Source organism: Dendrobates tinctorius, unplaced genomic scaffold, assembly GCF_039654945.1.
Source record: "Dendrobates tinctorius isolate UK_male_01 unplaced genomic scaffold, ASM3965494v1 ptg000060l, whole genome shotgun sequence".
Classification (NCBI taxonomy): domain Eukaryota; kingdom Metazoa; phylum Chordata; class Amphibia; order Anura; family Dendrobatidae; genus Dendrobates; species Dendrobates tinctorius.
The window spans coordinates 43,050,527-43,070,988 of NW_027361728.1; positions in this window are offsets into that span (position 1 = coordinate 43,050,527).

Below are 20,462 nucleotides of genomic sequence, written 5' to 3' on the forward strand. Positions count from 1 at the left end.
ATTGATTTTAATCAAATCTACTGGCCCAAACAAACAAATCAGCTTAGGGCCACGTTAACATTTTCAGTATTTGGTCAGTATTTCACATCAGTATTTGTAAGGCAAAACCAGGAGTGTGTGATAAATACAGAAGTGGTGACTTGTTTCTATTATACTTTTCCTCTGATTTTTCCACTACTGATTTTAGCTTACAAATACTGATCAAGTACTAAATATGTGAACATGACCAAAAAGGATGTTCAGTAGATTCACTCTGCTCTACCTGGAGCTGAATTGTGCTGCTTACTCCAATTACCTTGAGTTCAGGGTATACAGCACACACTACTGTCATATTGGTGGTATAAAAGTGTTCGTAAAACACATCACATTTATTTAGTCTTAGCTGGATCACAGTTGCATGGCTAGAAAAAGGGTGTTACTAGCCTAGATGATGGCACTGAACTTTAGATGCAGTGCTTTGAATACATATGATTGTGTTTTGAAGTTTAGCCATGCTCTAAATGTTGAAATCTATGGGAAAGATATAATCAATGTGAAATGCATGGTCATCAGGGGTTAGACGGATGCTGTTTCCTTCTCTGCTTCGATAGCTTTCACCCATGGTGGGATAATCTGTCTAAAATGTTTGTTCTTCTGCACTGATTGGTTATCTCTTCCTCTATAATTAATCATCCCAATATCACGTTTCTTTCGTAAGATATTATGTAATTAATATGTTACTGAATTATTATTCTATATGCTCTGACTCATTGAACATGTAACAATTTATTTTCCATTACAATGTCCAAAAATAATATCTTTGTCATTAACCAAGACATGATATTCGGCAGATTGTTTAGGTTAAAGTGCCTTTCTCTATTTTTTTTGCGCTAGTGTAAGACAATTATATGTAACAGAAAATGCGCAGAAGATGGTTACACTCTGAGTTAAATGGTTTCTAATCTATAAATATTGACCAAGATATCATTAATGCTAATATTTCTTATATATGCCTAGTGACAACGTACACAGTGCTTTGTATATGGATGAATGATCATTATAAACTTTCTAGAGACCAATGGTGCTCACAGTCCAAAGTTTCTTGACGGGCACACATCATAATAACAGTAATCTGTATTCATATTGTGCCAAAAAATTTCACAGCTCTTCACAATTGGGCAAGTGACAACCAAGTAAAATGGCAATAATTTAAACAAATGTGCAAACAATGAAATAAAAGTAGAGAGCTCCCCGCCCATAAGACCACACAGTTTAAATGGACTAGGAAGAGCACCACAGTAGGAATATGGTGATAATTTTGGTGCTACATAAACCAGTGACCTTGTCAGTACCTGAGCAAACTTAAGGCTGCCATACATATTACATGGCTGTCAGCTTATCGTTTAGCCGATAGCTGTTTCACCCAACTATCCCATACAGAGGAGCACTCACTGTCTGATATGTCTTATCACTTAGAGAACAAAAACACATCATGCCGAATCCTTATCTCCCCCACAACATCTGTCAGGTGTCCCATATTCATTAATCAACACAATCGATATTGGTGAATTCCCTATATTAGTCTAATGTGTTTGGGGGCCTTGAGACCACATGGCAGAATAAACAAGACAGAAAAGCAATGTGGACCCCAGACGTACCCCACTAAATAAGATATATCCAATTAATAAATATTCCATATGTATGAAGGTCTACATATCTTATGTTTTTTGTCATTCACTTATGTTTTTCCAACTTGACTAAGAAATTTTTTTCACATTTCTAGCTATTTGGGTATTACTTATTTGGGAGTACAGTGGGTACCATTGCAATGGAGGAGCTACATGGTTTGTCACATCCAGAATACATAGCGCTCGTTTACAAATCTATATTTGTTGCCTGTGAACATGTATGTAGTTTGACACAAAAAAAGATAATGTAAAAAATAAATAAAACAATTTGAAAAAAAGCAATTAGTAGATATGACATAGTGGTCAGGTACTGTGTGTATATGCCTAGCACCTGTGCTGTCTCTGACTGACACAATGCCCTATGATAATTGCAAAGTTTGACTTTTAAGGCTACCATAATGTAGCAAATTAAAAGCACCATTCCAGCATTTTTTGCAGCCCTGGAGCACGATTCCAGCATTTTTTGCAGCCCTGGAGAGGCGCTTTATATTTAAGCACTCTACTTCCATTCTTATACTCACTTTCAAGGGGCCTCATTTTTTACAGACGTCACTCAGGTCCCTCAGCGTCATCTTGTGTCTGTAAGTATGAGAGCCAGAACAAGGCTCTCATAGAGGTGGATTGATTGATTGATTTTACGCACTTATATAGCGCCATTAATTTCACGGCACTTTAGAGACATTATTGAAAAGTGATCTCCGCGCCGCTCCATGATACACTGGAGCTGCCGACAGGTCACTTTTTGCCAAGGACCGACGGGAGCGACACTGGAAAAGGATGATGGAGGTGGCAAGTGAGTATTAGACAAGGGAGCAGGGAGATTGCGTTTATTGCAAAGCTAGAATGGTGTTTTTAAAAAATGCTGGAATGGAGCTTTAACAACCTGTCACATTACAGTTACAGCAGCTTTATATATAGAAAATATCACCTTTTACAATTTTTTTTTTTTTTTGCATTTTTGTAAAATCTAAATATACCATCATTCTTTTAGCAGCTTGTTACAAAAGAAAAGTTTACAGAAATAGTATCAGATGCCTGGACCATACATCTATGATAAACAGTTCATTCACCTGGCATATATATGTCTGTGACGGCTCACCTGAACAGATTACAGTCCTTTCTCCCAGAACAAACTTTATACACAGAAGTACAGTCCTACCAGTCTCGCCATAACCTTCAGCCTGAGCTTCAGCAGCTTCCAGCATCAAAGTATTCAAGTCCATGCACAGCTCACAATGAACAGGCTGCAGCTTCCACTTACTTTGCAGATCCTACATGCAGACTGCTCAGCTTTCCTAGCTGACCTGTGCAGTGTCCATTCACAGAGAAATTTGGGCTTGTTGCTGTCCCAGCTACTGCTCACATTTTGGCTTATCACTCATCAACTTCAACACACTCCACTCTCCTCAACATCTAATTAGACTGACAAAAAGATAGCCCTTTTCCTGGTTTAGTCAAAGCTAGTCAGGTACATCTAATTAAGACCTGTAGTGCAAGGATTTAACGCAGTCCTATCTGGATTTGCTACAATAGTAAGAAAAGGAAAATTTAAAATGACTGCATCATCAGAAAATGACTTGTCCTTTATATCAGGTATTTGTGTTACCTGTAGGGATGAGCGAGTATACTCGTTAGGATTCAGTACTTGGTGAGTAATGAGGTACTCGCGGTACTCAAATCCTAGCGAGTAAATTTCACTACTCGCCTCGCAATATTCAGATCTCCTGCCCAGCATGTGTTAACCAATCACAGTAAAGCCACCGCCTTCTTTGTTGTGGAATTACTGTGATTGGCTGGCCGTGCAGCGTCACTGTATCACTGGAGCCTCTAGAGAGTCTTCGCATCAGCTGATGCGGCTGCTCTCCATGGGAGAGTGACGTGGGATCCTCATTATTTATGGAATTACGGCGGAAAGGTGAGTATAGGTTACTTTATTTTAATTTTTTTACAGGTGATCAATGGCTTTGGGGAATTAGGTGTGTGCGGTGAGTATGTACTCTATGTTATGTGTATGTATTGTATGTTATATGTTTTGTATGTCTTTTTTTTTTTTCTTTTTTTTTTTTTTTTTTACATTCACCACATTAGCCGGATGATGCTGTCACAGTAGCGGGCATATGTAGGGAAGGTGACCTGATGGACGGACGGACTTGTCAGAATAGAGAAAGGAAGGTTTGCACAGTTCAGACAGGTGTCAGTTAGTACAGTGGGGAAACAGCTAGGAAAGTGTAGTGGATGAGGAAGCGGTATCACCGCGAAATGCGCATTGGGGTCGTTCCTGCACGGCAGTACACTCTCTGGCAGACATGATGGGTACGATTTGATTCCTATTACTTATACATTGGGCAAGTGTGCAATATTTTGATGGACGGTCCTCTTTCTCTTACTATATAGGAGTATTATACTCCTTCAAGTGACGCTGTTTGAGTGCTTTTGAGAGATCTTTTTCCATCTCTGATACATATCGTTTTGTACCATGCCTTTATCATAATGAAGTGATTACTTATCACATTTACTCACTGCTGCCTTTGATACTGTCGCACAGGATTTTCATTTTGTTCCTGGCTATCTCTGACACTTGTATGAGTACTTCATTTTTATACAGTATATGTTTTTGCTCCCTTGTATTGTCTTTCAATAAAGATGTCTATTCGCATGTAGTCCCTGGTGTAAAGTACGGTGTGCGGGAAGCGGCCCTGGAAACGGAGGGCCGATAAGTGAAGTAAAGTAAAGTGAATTGAAGTGCGGTGTACTTCGGAGGCCGTCTGGCGGACGGCAAGAGAATAAACTTGGACCTGTTGTACCCGAAACTTGCCTCATCTTGTGTCTGTACGCTACTGCGCGGTATATCGAGGGACCACCCCCCCAGCCCGGCCCACCGACCCTACACATAAACCCATCGGATGATGCCCGCACATGCCCCGCATGGACCCAGCAGAGCCCGCACAGGCCCCACAGCCCCGCACACACACACAGCCCCACAGACCCTCGCACACATAGTCTCCGCCCACACACATTCTCTGCCCATTACTCACATTTCCCATAGACTTACATTGGACTCGCTACTCGTTACGAGTACCCGAGTATTAGAAGCTATTCGTAACGAGTACAGTGAGTCCAAGTATTTCACTACTCACTCATGCCTAGTTACCTGTACTTTAAGAAACAAATTTTTTTTTTCATATCACGATCTTTACTAAAAAAACAAAATTAGGAATCTTGCTTCAATATAAAAGGAGTCTTGCTTCAATACAAACGGTAGGAAGCTGTTCTTTATGGCTTATCTACATATCGATTTCCTCAAAAAACAGGATTTTAGAGACCAAAAAGGCCCCACTGGCCAGAGTGATAATTTCAAGTTTTTTTTTTTGCTTTAATAAAGATTGTTCTATGGAAAAAACATAGGAAACATATTTAAAATATATATATTTAATCCCTTCATGACTGATGATGTTATGCTCCTAAGTGGCGCATATGGTTCATGGACCCACTGTGCCACAGACCGGACATACCCTGGAGGGGCATGACTAAGCAGCTACCTTGGTGTTCGCTGGAGTCTCTAGTGATGAGGTCCGACTTGTGTGGCAGGTAGCTGTCAGCTATAGCTATGGCCATAGCTCCTGACCCCAAAGGGCAGAGACGCTAATTCTGCTTAACAGGCAGAGCAGGACGGCCATACTGGACAGCCTCTTGGGAGTGGGACAAGTTCACACAGGACTGCCTCCCGGGAACTTCACACAAGACAGCCATGGGGACAAGCCACAGGGATAAGTTCACACTAGACGGCCTCTCAGGAAGTTTACACTGGATGGCCACGGGGACAGGTTCTCCCTGTGCAGACACGGCGGCCACAGGGATAAGTTCACAGTTCTGGAGAGAGTATTCAGTAAACTTAATAGAAAAGCCACAAAAAAGGACTAAAAATCCTCCTTCAGTATTTACAAATTGTGGTGGATTAAGCTCCTGTTTATAACAATGTGATCGAAATGGCTAAAGGGGGGTCGTAATTCACCTGACAACTTTTGCTACATTTGCCATGGTTTTGTAGTGACGAAACAATGAAGGAACATTACAAATTTCATTAGAAAAGTGTATTATGCGTACTTTGTTGCAAAACTAGGTGATCAGGTCAAGTCGTGGGCTCCACATTCAGCGTGTTCTGTTTGTATAGAAGAATCACAACAATTGTCTAAAGGGAAGAAAGAGAGATTTATTTTTGGCAAGCCTATGATCTGTATGGAATTGTGAAATCATAGTGTCACGCTATGACGATCTTCGGTAAGGGAGGTGGGCCTCAAACTGTCCCTGGAACTGGGACCCTAATTAACACTGTCCTGGGGGTACTCTGGCAGTTAGAAAGGCCAGAGTCTCCAACCTTACTATACCTTGATCTGTACCCTCCCTCACTCCATGAGGCCTGGGACAGAAATCTTGTGTAAACCAGACGCAAAGACAAAACAGGGATGACAGAAAACTATCATACAAAAGCACTATTCAATAATAGGTAGGAGGAAAGGAACAGGGAGGAATAAACTAAATGGGAACAGGATCCAGGAGATAAACACACATACTACAGCAAGCCACAGAACACTACTACAACAATTCCATTCCAACAACTTAGCTTTAGCACACAGCAGAGGAAGATGAATCTTTCACTGGCAGAAACAAGAAGGTCTGACCAGTTTATATAGGAAGAGGTAATAACCGGATCAGAAGCAGCTGAAATGGAGCTGCATGTTTCTGACCAGCATACAAAGAGTCGTTAACCTCTTCAGCACCAGAATATACTAAATCCATTTAATATGGGACATAAATCACACCATCCCTAAAGTAGTCTTGCAATTCATTACCCGACATGACAGTATAACTCGAGGTCTTCCGAGGGACATGTCACCCTTGTGACACAGTGATGACTGCTAGTTTTGTACATGCAATGTGGAGGGATTTAACCTTAAAAATAAGTAGGAAATTATATATGTGGACTTCCGGTCAGCAATTCGCCCCGTGCATCATGGTCCAGGAAAATCTGTTTCCCTTCATCTGTAAAGAAACTTGAAGATACACCTGATTCAGAACATGAAGAGAAGGATTCTGATGAAGAGTTTCAAGCTAGTCTCAATGAGTCACAGCTTTTTTCACAACTCAAATGAAATGATTTAGTCAGGGACTTGACTCTTTCTAAACATTCTGCAAAGCTTTTCTGCTCTAAACTTTTACAGAAGCAAAGAAAAGGAATTCCTTCCATACTTTTCTGAAGATGGTGCCTTAGTGTATGGCAGCAATGTTTCTGGAAAATTTTAACATTGAGTACAATATGAGTGAGTGGAGGCTTTTTATTGATTCTTCAAAAAAAGTATGAAAGCTGTGCTACTGCACAATGGCAGCAAATATTCTTTAGTGTCTGTAGGGCATTCTGTGCATTTGAAGGAAAGCTATGAGAGTTCAGACTTTTAGCGTGCGACAGCTGCCAAACATAAAAACCCGCTATAAATAGTAAGTCAAATCCTCCTTTATCACCCCCTTAGTTAGTGTATTTATTTCCATTTTCCCATTAGGGTTAGGGCTAGGGTTAGGGCTAGGGTTAGGACTGAGATTAGGGTTAGGGGTGTGTTGGGGTTAGGGTTGGAGTTAGAATTGGGGGTTTCCACTGTTTGGGCACATCAGGTGCTCTCCAAACGCAACATGGCATCTGATCTCAATTCCAGCCAATTCTGAGTTGAAAAAGTCAAATGGTGTTCCTTCCCTTCCAAGCTCTGCCATGCACCCAAACAGTGTTTTACCCCCACATATGGGGTATCAGCCTACTCAGGACAAATTGCAAAACAACTTGTGGGTCCAATTTCTCCTGTTACCCTTAGGAAAATAAAAAATTGGGGGCAAAAATATCATTTTTGTGGAAAAAAATGATTTTTTTATTTTCACGCCCGGGCGTTATAAACTTCTGCGAAGCACTTTGGGGTTCAAAGTGCTCACCACACATCTAGATAAGTTCCGTGGGGGGTCTAGTGTCCAAAATGGGGACACTTATGGGGAGTTTCAATAGTTTAGGTACATCAGGGGCTCTCCAAACGCACATGACACCCGCAGACCATTCCATCAAAGGCTGCATTCCAAAACGTCACTACTTCCCTTCCAAGCCCCGACGTGTGTCCATACAGTAGTTTTCTCCCACATATAGGGTGTCAGCGTACTCAGGACGAATTGCAAAACCACTTTTGGGGTCCAATTTTTCCTGTTACCTTAAGAAAAATAACAAATTGGGGACTAAAACATCATGTTTGTGGAAAAAATATAATTTTTTTTATTTTCCCGCCCGGGCGTTATAAACTTTTGTGAAGCACTGGGGGGTTCAAAGTGCTCACCACACATCTAGATAAGTTCCTTAGGGGGTCTATTTTCCAAAATGGCATCACTTGTGGGGGGTTTCCACTGTTTAGGTACATCAGGGGCTCTCCAAAGGCAACATGACACCCGCAGACCATTCCATCATAGTCTGCATTCCAAAACGTCACTACTTCCCTTCCGAGCCCTGACGTGTGCCCATACAGTAGTTTTCTCCCACATATGGGGTATCAGCATGCTCAGGACAAATTGGACAACAACTTTTGGGTCCACTTTCTCCTGTTACCCTTGGGAAAATAAAAAATTGGGGACTAAAAGATCATGTTTGTGGAAAAAATATGATTTTTTTATTTTCACGCCCGGGCGTTATAAACTTCTGTGAAGCCCTTAGAATCATAGAATCATAAAATCGTAGAGTTGGAAGGGACCTCCTGGGCCATCTGGTCAACCCCCTGCTCAAAGCAGGATTCGCTAAATCATCTCAGACAGATGTCTGTCCAGCCTCTGTTTGAAGACTTCTATTGAAGGAGAACTCACCACCTCTCGTGGCAGCTGTTCCACTCATTGATCACTCTAACTGTCAAAAAGTTTTTTCTAATATCTAATCTGTGTCTCCTGCCACTCAGTTTCATCCCATTGCTTCTAGTCTAGAAGACAGCTATTAAGTCTCCTCTCAGTCCTCTCTTCTGCAAGCTAAACATTCCCAAATCCCGCAACCTTTCCTCATAAGACAGGGTTTGCAGACCGTTCACCATTCTGGTCGCTCTTTTCTGAACTTGCTGCAATTTGTTGATGTCTTTTTTAAAATGTGGTGCCCAAAACTGGACACAGTATTCCAGATGAGGTCTGACCAAAGAGGAGTAGAGGGCAATAATGACTTCATGTGATCTAGACTGTATGCTTCTGTTAATACATCCTAGAATTGCATTTGCCTTTTTGCTGCTGCATCACACTGTTGACTCATATTCAGTCTGTGATCTATTAGTATACCCAAGTCTTTTTCACATGTGCTGTTGCTTAGCCCTATTCCTCCCATTCTGTATATGCTTTTTTCATTTTTATTGCCCAGATGTAGTACTTTGCATTTTTCCCTGTTAAAAACCCAACCTTGGGGGTTCAAAGTGCTCACCACACATCTAGGTAAGTTCCTTGGGGGGTCTAGTTTCTAAAATGGTGTCATTTGTGGGGGGTTTACACTGTTTAGGCACATCAGGGACTTTCCAAACGCAGCATGGCGTCCAATCCCAATTCCAGCCAAAAAAGTCAAATGGCGCTGCTTCCCTTCCGAGCTCTGCCATGCGCCCAAATAGTGGTTTACCCCCACATGTGGGATATCAGCGTACTCAGGACAAATTGCACAATAACTTTTAGGGTCCTGTTACCCTTGGGAAATTAGAAATTGGGGGTGAAAAGATCATTTTTGTGGAAAAAAATTGATTTTTTTTAATTTTACGACTACGTTATAAACTTCTGTGAAGTTCTGGGAGGTTCAAAGTTCTCACCACACATCTAGATAAGTTCCTTGGGGGGTCTAGTTTCCAAATTGGTGTCATTTGTGGGGGGTTTCCACTGTTTTGGCACATGAGGGGTTTTCCAAACGCGACATGGCGTCCGATCTGAATTCCAGACAATTTTGCATTGAAAAAGTCAAACGGCGCTCATTCCCTTCTGACCTCTGCCATGCGCCTAAACAGTGGTTCCCCCCACATATTAGGTATCAGCATACTCAGGACAAATTGCACAATAACTTTTTTGTCCAATTTCTCCTGTTACCCTTGGTAAAATAATAAAAATTGGACTTGAAGTAATTTTTTTGTGAGAAAAAGTTAAATGTTCATTTTTTTTTAAACATTCAAAAAATTCCTGTGAAGCACCTGAAGGGTTAATAAACTTCTTGAATGTGGTTTTGAGAACCTTGAGGGGTGCAGTTTTTAGAATGGTGTCACGTTTGGGTATTTTCTATCATATAGAGCCCTCAAAGTGACTTCAAATGTTATGTGGTCTGTAAAAATAAAATGGTGTTGCAAAAATGAGAAATCGCTGGTCAACCCTTATAACTTCCTAACAAAAAAAATTTTGGTTCCAAAATTGTGCTGATGTAAATAAAGTAAACATATGTGAAATGTTACTTATTAAGTTTTTTGTGTACCATGTCTCTGTGGTTTAAGGGCATAAAAATTCAAAGTTGGAAAATTGCAAAATATTTGCCAAATTTCCATTTTTTTCACGAATAAACGCAAGTTATATGAATGAAATTTTACCACTAACATGAAGTACAATATGTCACGAGAAAACAATGTCAGAATCAGTGGGATCCATGGAAGCGTTTCAGAGTTATGACCTCATAAAGGGACAGTGGTCAGAATTGTAAAAAATTGGCCCGGTCATGAACGTGCAAACCACCCTTGGGGGTAAAGGGGTTAATAAAATAATTCTTTTGAACTACCCTTCAAATCCGTCCTGTTAAAACTGATATAACATCAAAATTGCTTAGATGGTAAATCCCAAACTTGTGTTTAGGACGGTCTAAACAACATAATATATAAAATCAGTGCATATCACTGTTGTTTTAGGACTCTAGCAACTGTTAAAACAACACTATAAATTATAGATAAAACCTTAATTTGTAGTAAATGGCTGTATTTATTTGTAAAATGTACTCAATAGGACCAATTACAGTGATGTTCTGCCAGCCCATTGTAATTTACAGGCTTTGCCATAGAATGGAGAACTGATTTATGTAGCAATAAGTTGAAAGATAGCACCATCAGCTGGTGAATGTGTAGTATTAACCGGAGAAGAATCCCAAAGGTTTACACCATACAAAAAATAGTCTTCCACAACAGAAATATCTGCGAGCAGCGCCGATGAGGCGCCACTTATCTGTACTTAGGTTATGGCATCAGATTGTGATATTTCTATACATTTATTTAGAGACATGTCAATGGAAAAATCCTAGAAGTGTACAGTATGTTATTCTGTGTTGTATGCTTTTCACTTACTAAACCTATGTCCATTTTTAGGTTTTGGCTAAAAATGGCCCTTAAGAATGCATTATAGTAAAATCTAAATCCCAATTTGTGATATATTTATTCTGTGGTTAGATATGCAAAATGCCCAGGAGCTCTAAAGAATTAAATATGATTTCCCTATGAATGATCTGTCAAAAGTAGCACTGATTATGTTAATATTAGTCTTGCATATCTTCCATATTTCTCATATTTGCTCTGAGATTACTAAACAAGCAGACTCCAGCAAGAGGTTTTCGTGAAAAATAATATTGTATGCAGAAAATTGCATTTTCCTCTCAATCAAAATGACTGCAGGGTTGGCCTTATTTTTACTAGAATGAAATCTCAGGAGCGGAATGATTTATCTCATTACATCCGAAGTTGGATGACAACACTCAACATTTATCATTTGAATGCATAAATTACTATGCCTGAGCAATGACATAACATTACTTACCAGCCAAGCAAAGCTATTATAATCAGATGAAATGTCAGTGTCTGTATAGTATCCCGAATGCAGGTGTATCGCTGCGGAATATATTAAACATCTTATTGGCAAATGTGATTAGGAAGATCATTTTACCTGGTAGAGACATAATTTCTTAATTGCGCAATATATTTGCAGGGGAAAGGTTGTTAAGAAAAGATTGAACCTTGATTAAAGAGCAACATTAATATAATATAAGCTGAACATGCAATTGTCATTTTATCAGTGATTTAAGTGGTTATAATATAGCAAAAACGTCTGTAATTCATTATTCTATCAAAGCAAAGAAACATGCTGCAAGGCAATTTCAATAACGTCAGATCGGCTGATTGACCTACGTGTCTATTGCAGCAATGCTGAGATTCCAACCACTCACTTTTCTGTGGACAACAACCTGGGGATATCCTGCTGAAAAGTCCACATCTCTCAACAGAAGTGAAAAGGACAAAAAAAGACTCTGCACCACAGTTTAGCCAACAATAAACTCACGGCAGTCACAAGGGTGGAAATGTCAAACTACAAGTTTTGTGGCATGCAGAAGTTGGCATCACATAGAAGCTGGAGCTTTTGGTGGCCCAATGGTTCCTTTGCAACATTAGAAGACAGCTGGTGCTATAAATTGCTTGTATAGTTAAGAGCCCACTTAGAGCTTTTGCATTATACCTCTGCTTTATAAACTATATTACTGGACTCATTGCATCCAATGGATTCAATACAGTAAGTCCAGTATGCCTTGTATAAAGCAGTAAGTCCGGTATGTCTTGCAGAAAGTGACAAGTCCAGTATGCCTTGCATTAAGCAATAAATCCAGTAGGCCTTGTATAAAGCAGTAAGTTCAGCATGCCTTGTATAAATCAAGAAGTGCAGTATGCCTTGTAAAAAGCAATTGTCATGCATTGTTATGGAAGGCCATAATGGTAGGGAATGAGGGATGGGACACCTCCTCACACCAACCTGTGCCTGTCCCTAAGCTCTCCTAACGCCCTATGCGGGTCCTTCCCCCCCCACCACTGTCACGTGCCTAGTCCATGATTGCCACAATATACCTTGGCTAGTGCAATGTAGCGCACTGTCCTGCAAGGACGCTATCCTTACCACTTTTGATGATAACACGCAAGAGAAGGGACAGACAAAGAAAAAAGGAAGGAAGCTTCAGGCTCTGCTGCTAAGCTCCAAAGCAGCAGAAAATGTGACACAAGATGCACACCCACAGCAGCAACACCACTGAAACAGGAAAGCTCCAAACCCCTAGCTGGTCTGAATAGAAGAACTCTGTTACTGACGATCAGCTGATGGGTCATGTGACTATTTATTTAAAGGAAGGTGGAATTGATTCCCAACCAACATCAGCTGACCAACCTAAAAGAACAGCCAGCAAGAGACAGACATTAACTCTTGCAGGACCAAAAGGAAAAAACATTTAAATTTCAGCTGAACCAGAGCTGCCACAAATCCCATAATGAATAGTGACAGCAATAAGTCCAGTATGCCTTGTATAAAGCAGTAAGTCCAGAATGCCTTGCACGGTGCAATTTGAAGCTGTGAACCTTGCTTCCTCAACAAGTTAAGCATTTTCTGAACAGTGTTGTAGAATTTGTTTTTTACCTCATGCATATGAGGATGTGCTGCTCGTGATCGCCAAGTTATTGTCCACAAAATAGTGACTGCTGGGAAGAATGCTACAGCAATAGACATGACTAGATGCAAGTGAGATAAGGAATGAAGAAGGAGTACCAGAGTGTGGATACAGTATGTTGTATGGACACAGTTTGGAGACCAAAGTTCAAGATTTGGCATACAGATACCTTGGACCAAAGATGGTCAGAATCAAAAGCAAGTTCAGAGTCAATTGTTTATCAAGAACTTATAGGCATGGTATCCAGAGGGCAAGGTATATGCAAAGTCAATCAAAGGTTGAGGTCAGAAGATAGAAGTCAAAACAGAAATAGAGAAAGCCACATTGGTGAGGCAATAAGTAGAGTCCAGGAATAAAGCTAGGTCATGCACAGGCGATCAAGCAAGAATATAACAGTCCAGAGGCAGATACTGAACTGATTGAACTGCCTCGGCTACAGTTGGGGAAATATGTATTTGATCCCTTGTTGAGTTTGTAAGTTTGCCCACTGACAAAGACATGAACAGTCTATAATTTTATGGGTAGGTTAATTTTAACATTGAGAGATAAAATATCAAAAATAGAATCCAGAAAATCACATTGCATAAATTACATACATTTATTTGCATTTTGCAGTGAAAAGTAAGTATTTGATCCCCTACCAACCATTAAGAGTTCTGGCTCATACAGACCAGTTAGACGCTCCTAATCAACTTGTTACCTGCATTAAAGACAGCTGTCTTACATAGTTACCTTTATAAAAGAATCCTGTCCACAGACTCAATTAATCAGGGCAAGACCAAAGAGCTTTTTAAGGATTTCAGGGACAAGATCTTAGACCTGCACGATGCTGGAATGGGCTGCAAAACCATAAGTACGGTAAGACTCTGGGTGAGAAGGAGATAACTGTTGGTGCAATAGTAAGAAAATGTAAGAAATACAAAATGACTGTCAGTCGACATTGATCTGGGGCACCATGAAAAATCTCACCTCGTGGGGTATCCTTGATAATGAGGAAGGTGAGCAATCAGCCTAAAACTACACAGGGGGAATTTGTTAATGCTTCTCAAGGCAGCTGGGACCACAGTCACCAAGAAAACCATTGGTAACACATTATGCCGTAAAGGTTTAAAATCGTGCAGTGCCCGCAAGGTCCCCCAGCTCAAGAAGGCACATGTGCAAGCCCATCTGAAGATTGCCATTGAACACCTGGATGATTCTGTGAGTGATTGGGAGAAGGTGCTGTGGTCAGATGAGACAAAAATTGAGGTCTTTGGCATTAACTCAACTCGCTGTGTTTGGAGGAATAGAAATGCTGCCTATGACCCAAAGAACACTGTTCCCACTGGCAAGTATGGAGGTGGAAACATTATGTTTTTGGGGGTGTTTCTCTGCTAAGGGCACAGGACTATTTCACTGCATCAATGGGAGAATGGATGGAGCCATGTACTATAAAATCCTGAGTGACAACCTCCTTCCCTCCGCCAGGACATTAAAAATGGGTCATGGCTGGGTCTTCCAGCAAGACAATAATAATAAAGTAACTTGGCACTCAACTGAATTGTCCTTTTTAAGTGAAGTTTTTATTTATGTGCAGTCCTCCAAAAAGACGTTCCGGCCTTCACTTGGCCTTCATCAGTCCATATAATAATAATCTTTATTTTTATATAGCGCTAACATATTCCGCAGCGCTTTACAGTTTGCACACATTATCATCACTGTCCCCGATGGGGCTCACAATCTAAATTCCCTATCAGTATATGTCTTTTGGAATGTGGGAGGAAACCAGAGTACCCGGAGGAAACCCACGCAAACACGGGGAGAACATACAAACTCCTTGCAGATGTTGTCCTTGGTGGGATTCGAACCCAGGGCCACCGTGCTGCCCATATAGTATGAACAAATGTATGTCCATGAGCAAAATAATTTTTTGTAAGTTCCTGCTTCCAAATATGGTGTAGGCATATAGCAGGCTTCCAGCTACCTTTAAGGCGTGCTGTGCTGGTAATTCAATTAGATACAATATATTCCATAAGGAAATGAGTAGAGGTTCCTGCTGGATTGCTAAAGCAATTTGCCTGTGGAAGATGTCTGTAGTGAGACCGGTGTGAAAATATACCTGTAGAAAATGTCTGTACTTAGACCGGTAGCAAAAGGCCCGTATGGGGCATATAATAGTAGCTTGCAGGTGTGCAGGTGAGACCGGCAGCCTAAGGCTAATATGGGGCTCATGGAGTGGCCTAGCCAGTATCCAGACCTTAATCCCATAGAAAACTTGAGGAGGTAGTTGCAGCTCCGAGTTGCCAAGCGACTGCCTCAAAATCATAATGATTTAGAGATGATCTGCAAAGAGGAGTGGACCAAAATTCCTCCTGACACGTGCGCAAACCTCATTCATCATCAACTACAAAAACGTCTGACTGCTGAGCGTGCCAACAAGGGTTTTGCCACCAAGTAGTAAGTCTTGTTTGCCAGATGGATCAAATACTTATTTCTCACTGCAAAATGCAAATAAATTTACATAATTTATACAATGTGATTTTCTGTTTTTTATTTTTGATATTCCATCTCTCAATGTTAAAATTAACCTACCCTTAAAATTATAGACTGTTCATGTATTTTTCAGTGGGCAAATGTGCAAAATCAGCAATGCATCAAATACTTAATTCCCACACTGTGTATATGGCAACATCTGATGAGCTCATTATCAGAGTAGCATATGGAAGGTATTGTTGCAACCTAATGAAGTACATTGCGGATGGAGATAACCAAAGCAAACTAAAGTCACAAGCCCAATGAAGACAGAGATGAATCAGTGTCGCATTGGGATGGGGTATAGTACGGAGTAATGTAGTATCTTCAGGCCTTTCAAAATCATATAGGGTGTAGTAGTTTTCACAAGAATATAGTAAAACAAACAACTGCTGATGGGCGGTGGCTAAGCTAGGTGGATGCCGAAGCCATGCTATGTATAGCACAAGCGATCAGAAGATCGCAGCTTCAAGTCTCCTAAGGACAGTATTGAAGCATATAAATTAGTTTTAAAAAATATTTAAAAAGTTAAAAAATTCTGAAAGTTCAAATCACCCCCCTTTGGCCTCATTAATAAATAATAATAAACAATCTTTATTTTTTATAGCGCTAACATATTCTGCAGCGCTTTACAGTTTGCACACATTATCATCGCTGTCCCCGATGGGGCTCACAATCTAAATTCCCTATCAGTATGGAAACCTGAGAACCCAGAGGAAACTCACGCAAGCATGGAGAGCATACAAACTCATTGCAGATGTTGTCCTTCAAAATAAAACAACACAAAAATACATGTTTGGTATCGCAGCATTCAGAAATGTCCAATCTATCAAAATATAAAGTAATCAGATCTGTAAACGGCATAATGAGAATAAAAAATCAAAGCTCCAGAATTACGGGTTTTTTTGCTGCAACATTGCAATAAAATTAACTAATAGGTGATCAAAACATTGTAACCAAATTGGTATCAATAAAAACATCAGCTTGGCTCACAAAAAATAAGCCTTCACCCAGACCCATATCCCAAAAAATGGAGACACTATGGATCTCGAAAAATGGCACCATTTTACACTGGATTTTTTTTTTCACGACTTAAATAAAAACCTATACATTTTGGGTATCTGCATATCTGTACTGACTTGGAGAATTATAATGGCAGATCAGTTTTAGCATTTACTGAATGGTAAAAAATCAATAGTGGATTTGCAATTTTTTTGCAATTTTACCACACTTGGAATTTTTTTTCCCATTTTCCAGTTAACTATATGGTAAAATCAATTGTAGTGTTCAAAAGTACAACTGGTCCTGCAAAAAACAAGCCCTTACAAGGAAATATTGACAGATAAATAAAACAGTTATGGCTCTGGGAAGAAGGGGAGGAAAAAACAAAAATGCAAAAATGGAAAATCGCAAGGTTGAGAAGGAGTTAAGTCTGTCATCCATATGACTGACACTACACAAAGGGCATAACCTCGGTACAGGAACTCAGAACCAAGGGAAGTTTTCCTGAGACATTTTCATTTGTAACTAGAGGTGAGCGAACCTTTTGACGTTCGGTTCGGTGAGTATTTAAATGTTTGCCGACTTGTTCGATGAGCATAACCGACCATTAAAAGCCATGCCTACCCTCCCATACCTTTTCAGGCACATGACAGCTGATCTGATCAGCTGTCACATGTCCCTGGCACCTGCGGGTGGAATCTAGTTCCAACAGTGGCGTTTACCATGCACTCGCCGGAAGCGCGATCCATCAGTGTCCCTGTCACCTGACCGCAGGGAGCAGATGGGTTGGCATGACAACCTGGGGTCTGCCAGAAACCCCTGTGTTTGTCATCGCAGATCTGTCAGATGACAGCGTGAGATTGCAGCTGACACCGGAGCTAGTGCAGGCATCGCTGTGCTATAAATAAATGAAGAAAAAATTTGTGGGTTCCCCTGTATTTTTGATAACTAGCCAGGCAAAACTGGTAGCTGCTAAAGACGCCTTTCCATTACTAAGCCATGGACTTGATGTCACAGGACAGGACAAAGATAACAGCAACCCAACAAATATGAACCCCACTTGCCACCGCTACAGATCAAGTGGGAAGAGCCAATCAAAACACCAGAATTGGTACATCTAATAGATGCACCATTTCTGGGTCCGCTGTGGGATGCTATTTTAAGGCTGGGGGGCAATATCCATGGACCCTTATCAGCCTGGGAATACCAGCCCCCAGCTGTCTACGTTAGCTTGACTGGTTGTCAAAAATGAGGGGACCCCAGACATTTTTTTATTATCTGATTAAATAATTAAAAAATACGGCGTAGGGACCCCTCTATTCTTGATAACCAGCTTTTCTGAAGCTGAAAGCTGAGGGTTGCAGGACGCATCTGTCAGTTTTGCCTGGCTGCTTATTTAAAATACCGGAGAACCCCATGTCATTTTTTTATTATTTATTTATTCATAGCGCAGCCGGCAGCTGATTAATACTCCCATCAGCTTCCGCTTACTCTCGCTGGAATACAACTCTCAACATTGTGTCCTGCTAGTGCTGATCGCAATGTGAGCAGGGGAACGTGATGTGAGCTGTCTTCACTTCAGCACTCGGTGCCGGGGAACAGTGGTAACAGTACCGCTGATTTCCAGGCACCAGTACGTGTCACACTGTCACACTGATGACACAGGGATATCATTCATAGACCAAGAGAAAAGACTCCACTGAAGGATATGCCCACCACAATATATATATATATATATATATGCAGTATATAAAAAGGAAAAACTTTATTAACAACTGAAGATTAAAAACAATTAAAACCAAACCATTCTCCCCCTCATGCAAAATTACATAATATAGATGTACAAATCAAAAAGGACCCTGATGAAGTCCAGAAAGATCCTGAACCCTCATATCATGAGCAACAGCATACAGGTGAAAAAACAGGGATATACAGGGATGTCATCTGTGTGGCATCAGTGTGCATGTGTGCGGGACGTTTTGCAGCCCATGCTGCTACTGGGAACACTGAAGTCTGAAAGAGCCCTTAGTGAAATCAGTCATTTACCGAACTTTGGCCAATTTTTTAGGAAATATGCTCGGGAACCCAAGCAAGAATTCAAATGAGCTACATTATTCATGCTGAATTTGAGATTCGCAAACATTTTCAGAACAAGTTTGCTCATCTCTGTTCATGACAGCTCAGCCTGGTGAGCCTGAGCTTCAAAGCTAGGCCACATGATCTCTCGTGGCCAGGCTGGACATTCTGTATTTACTATAGGAAGAGGGGTAGTTGGCAGAAATAAGGTATTTAATTTGTAAGGTGCTCGCCCCTAACTAGCCCACAGTCCAGTTACATATGTGCAATTTCAAAATTGCAATCTAGGCAGTCCTGTAAACTTGAGCTCAGGACCAGGCATATAAAAGATGGTTTACACAATGGAAAGGTGTTCGCATGTGGGGGTCGATCTGAGCTGAATGTGTTCTAAAAACCCTTTTCTCCAACCCTCAAGGAAACAGAAGAATACCTTTAGATGGAATCGTTTAAATATTTGATACAGTGCTGCTCACAATTATTGGCACCCCTGCATTTTTTCATAGACTGCACAATATCTTCAGAAATAAATGAAAATGTACTAAAGTTATATCCTCAAAAATTTTTATTTAGTAATACAACAACAATATAACATTGTTTTTTCAACTTACATGTTGCAGTTTCAAAGAAGAAACAGAACAAATGGCATGTGCAACAGTAAAGTCACCCCTCATGAATAGTTGGTTGCACACCCTTTGGCAATAATGACAGCCTCCAAACGTTTCTTTTACCCATCAATAAGGTTCTTGCACTTCTCAGATGGTATTTTCTCCAAATCTTCTTTTGCAGTTTGTTCAAGCTCTTGAATGTTTGCAGGGTTCTTTTTCCCAATGGGAGATTTCAGCTCATCCTGAAGATTTTCAATGGGATTGAGGTCAGGACTCATTGTTGACCATTTTAAAATAGTCCATTTTTTCTTGTTAAACCATTCCTGTGTATTTTTGGATGTGTGCTTTGGGTCATTGTCTTGCTGGCACACCCATGATCTTCGCCTCAGACCAAGTTTTCTTACACTGGGTAGGACTTTTCGATCTAAAATCTCTTGATAATTCTCTTATTTCATGATTCCTGTAATATGGTCAAGACCTCCAGTACCAGATACAGCAAAGCAACCCCACAGAAATATGGGTACTCCACCATGCTTAACTGTTGGTAGGTTGTTCTTTTCCTTATAAGCTTTATTGTGGAATCTGTAAACAAACTTGTTTTGCATTTGCCAAAAAACTCCATTTTTTTTCATCTGTCCACAGATCATTTTCCCAGAAAGATTGAGGTTTGTCAAGGTACTCTTTGGTAAAAGAGCATTTGTTACTTTTTATGTCTTTTCTTCAGCACTGGTTTCTTCCTTGGCCTTTACCCATAAAACTTTCCTTGGTTTAGTGTGCGGTGTATGGTACTTATATAAACCATTACCCCAGACTGTTACAGGTTGGCCTTCAGGTATTTGGATGTTTGACAACATGGTGTTTTTTCCACCATTCGCACCAACCTTCGAAGACATCTCTTGTCAATTCTCTTCTTTCCCCATGGAGGTTCTTGATGGTTCCATACTTGGCAAACTTCTTAATAACATTACACACTGTTGAAAATGGGATACCATGGACTTTGGAGATGGCATTATACTCTTTGGACGTCTTGTGTTTGCTAATAATAGCAGTTCTGATGTCCTCAGACAGATCTTTTGTCTTCAATATTGTGACAGAGGAACATTGCCTAACATATGGCTTTTTAAA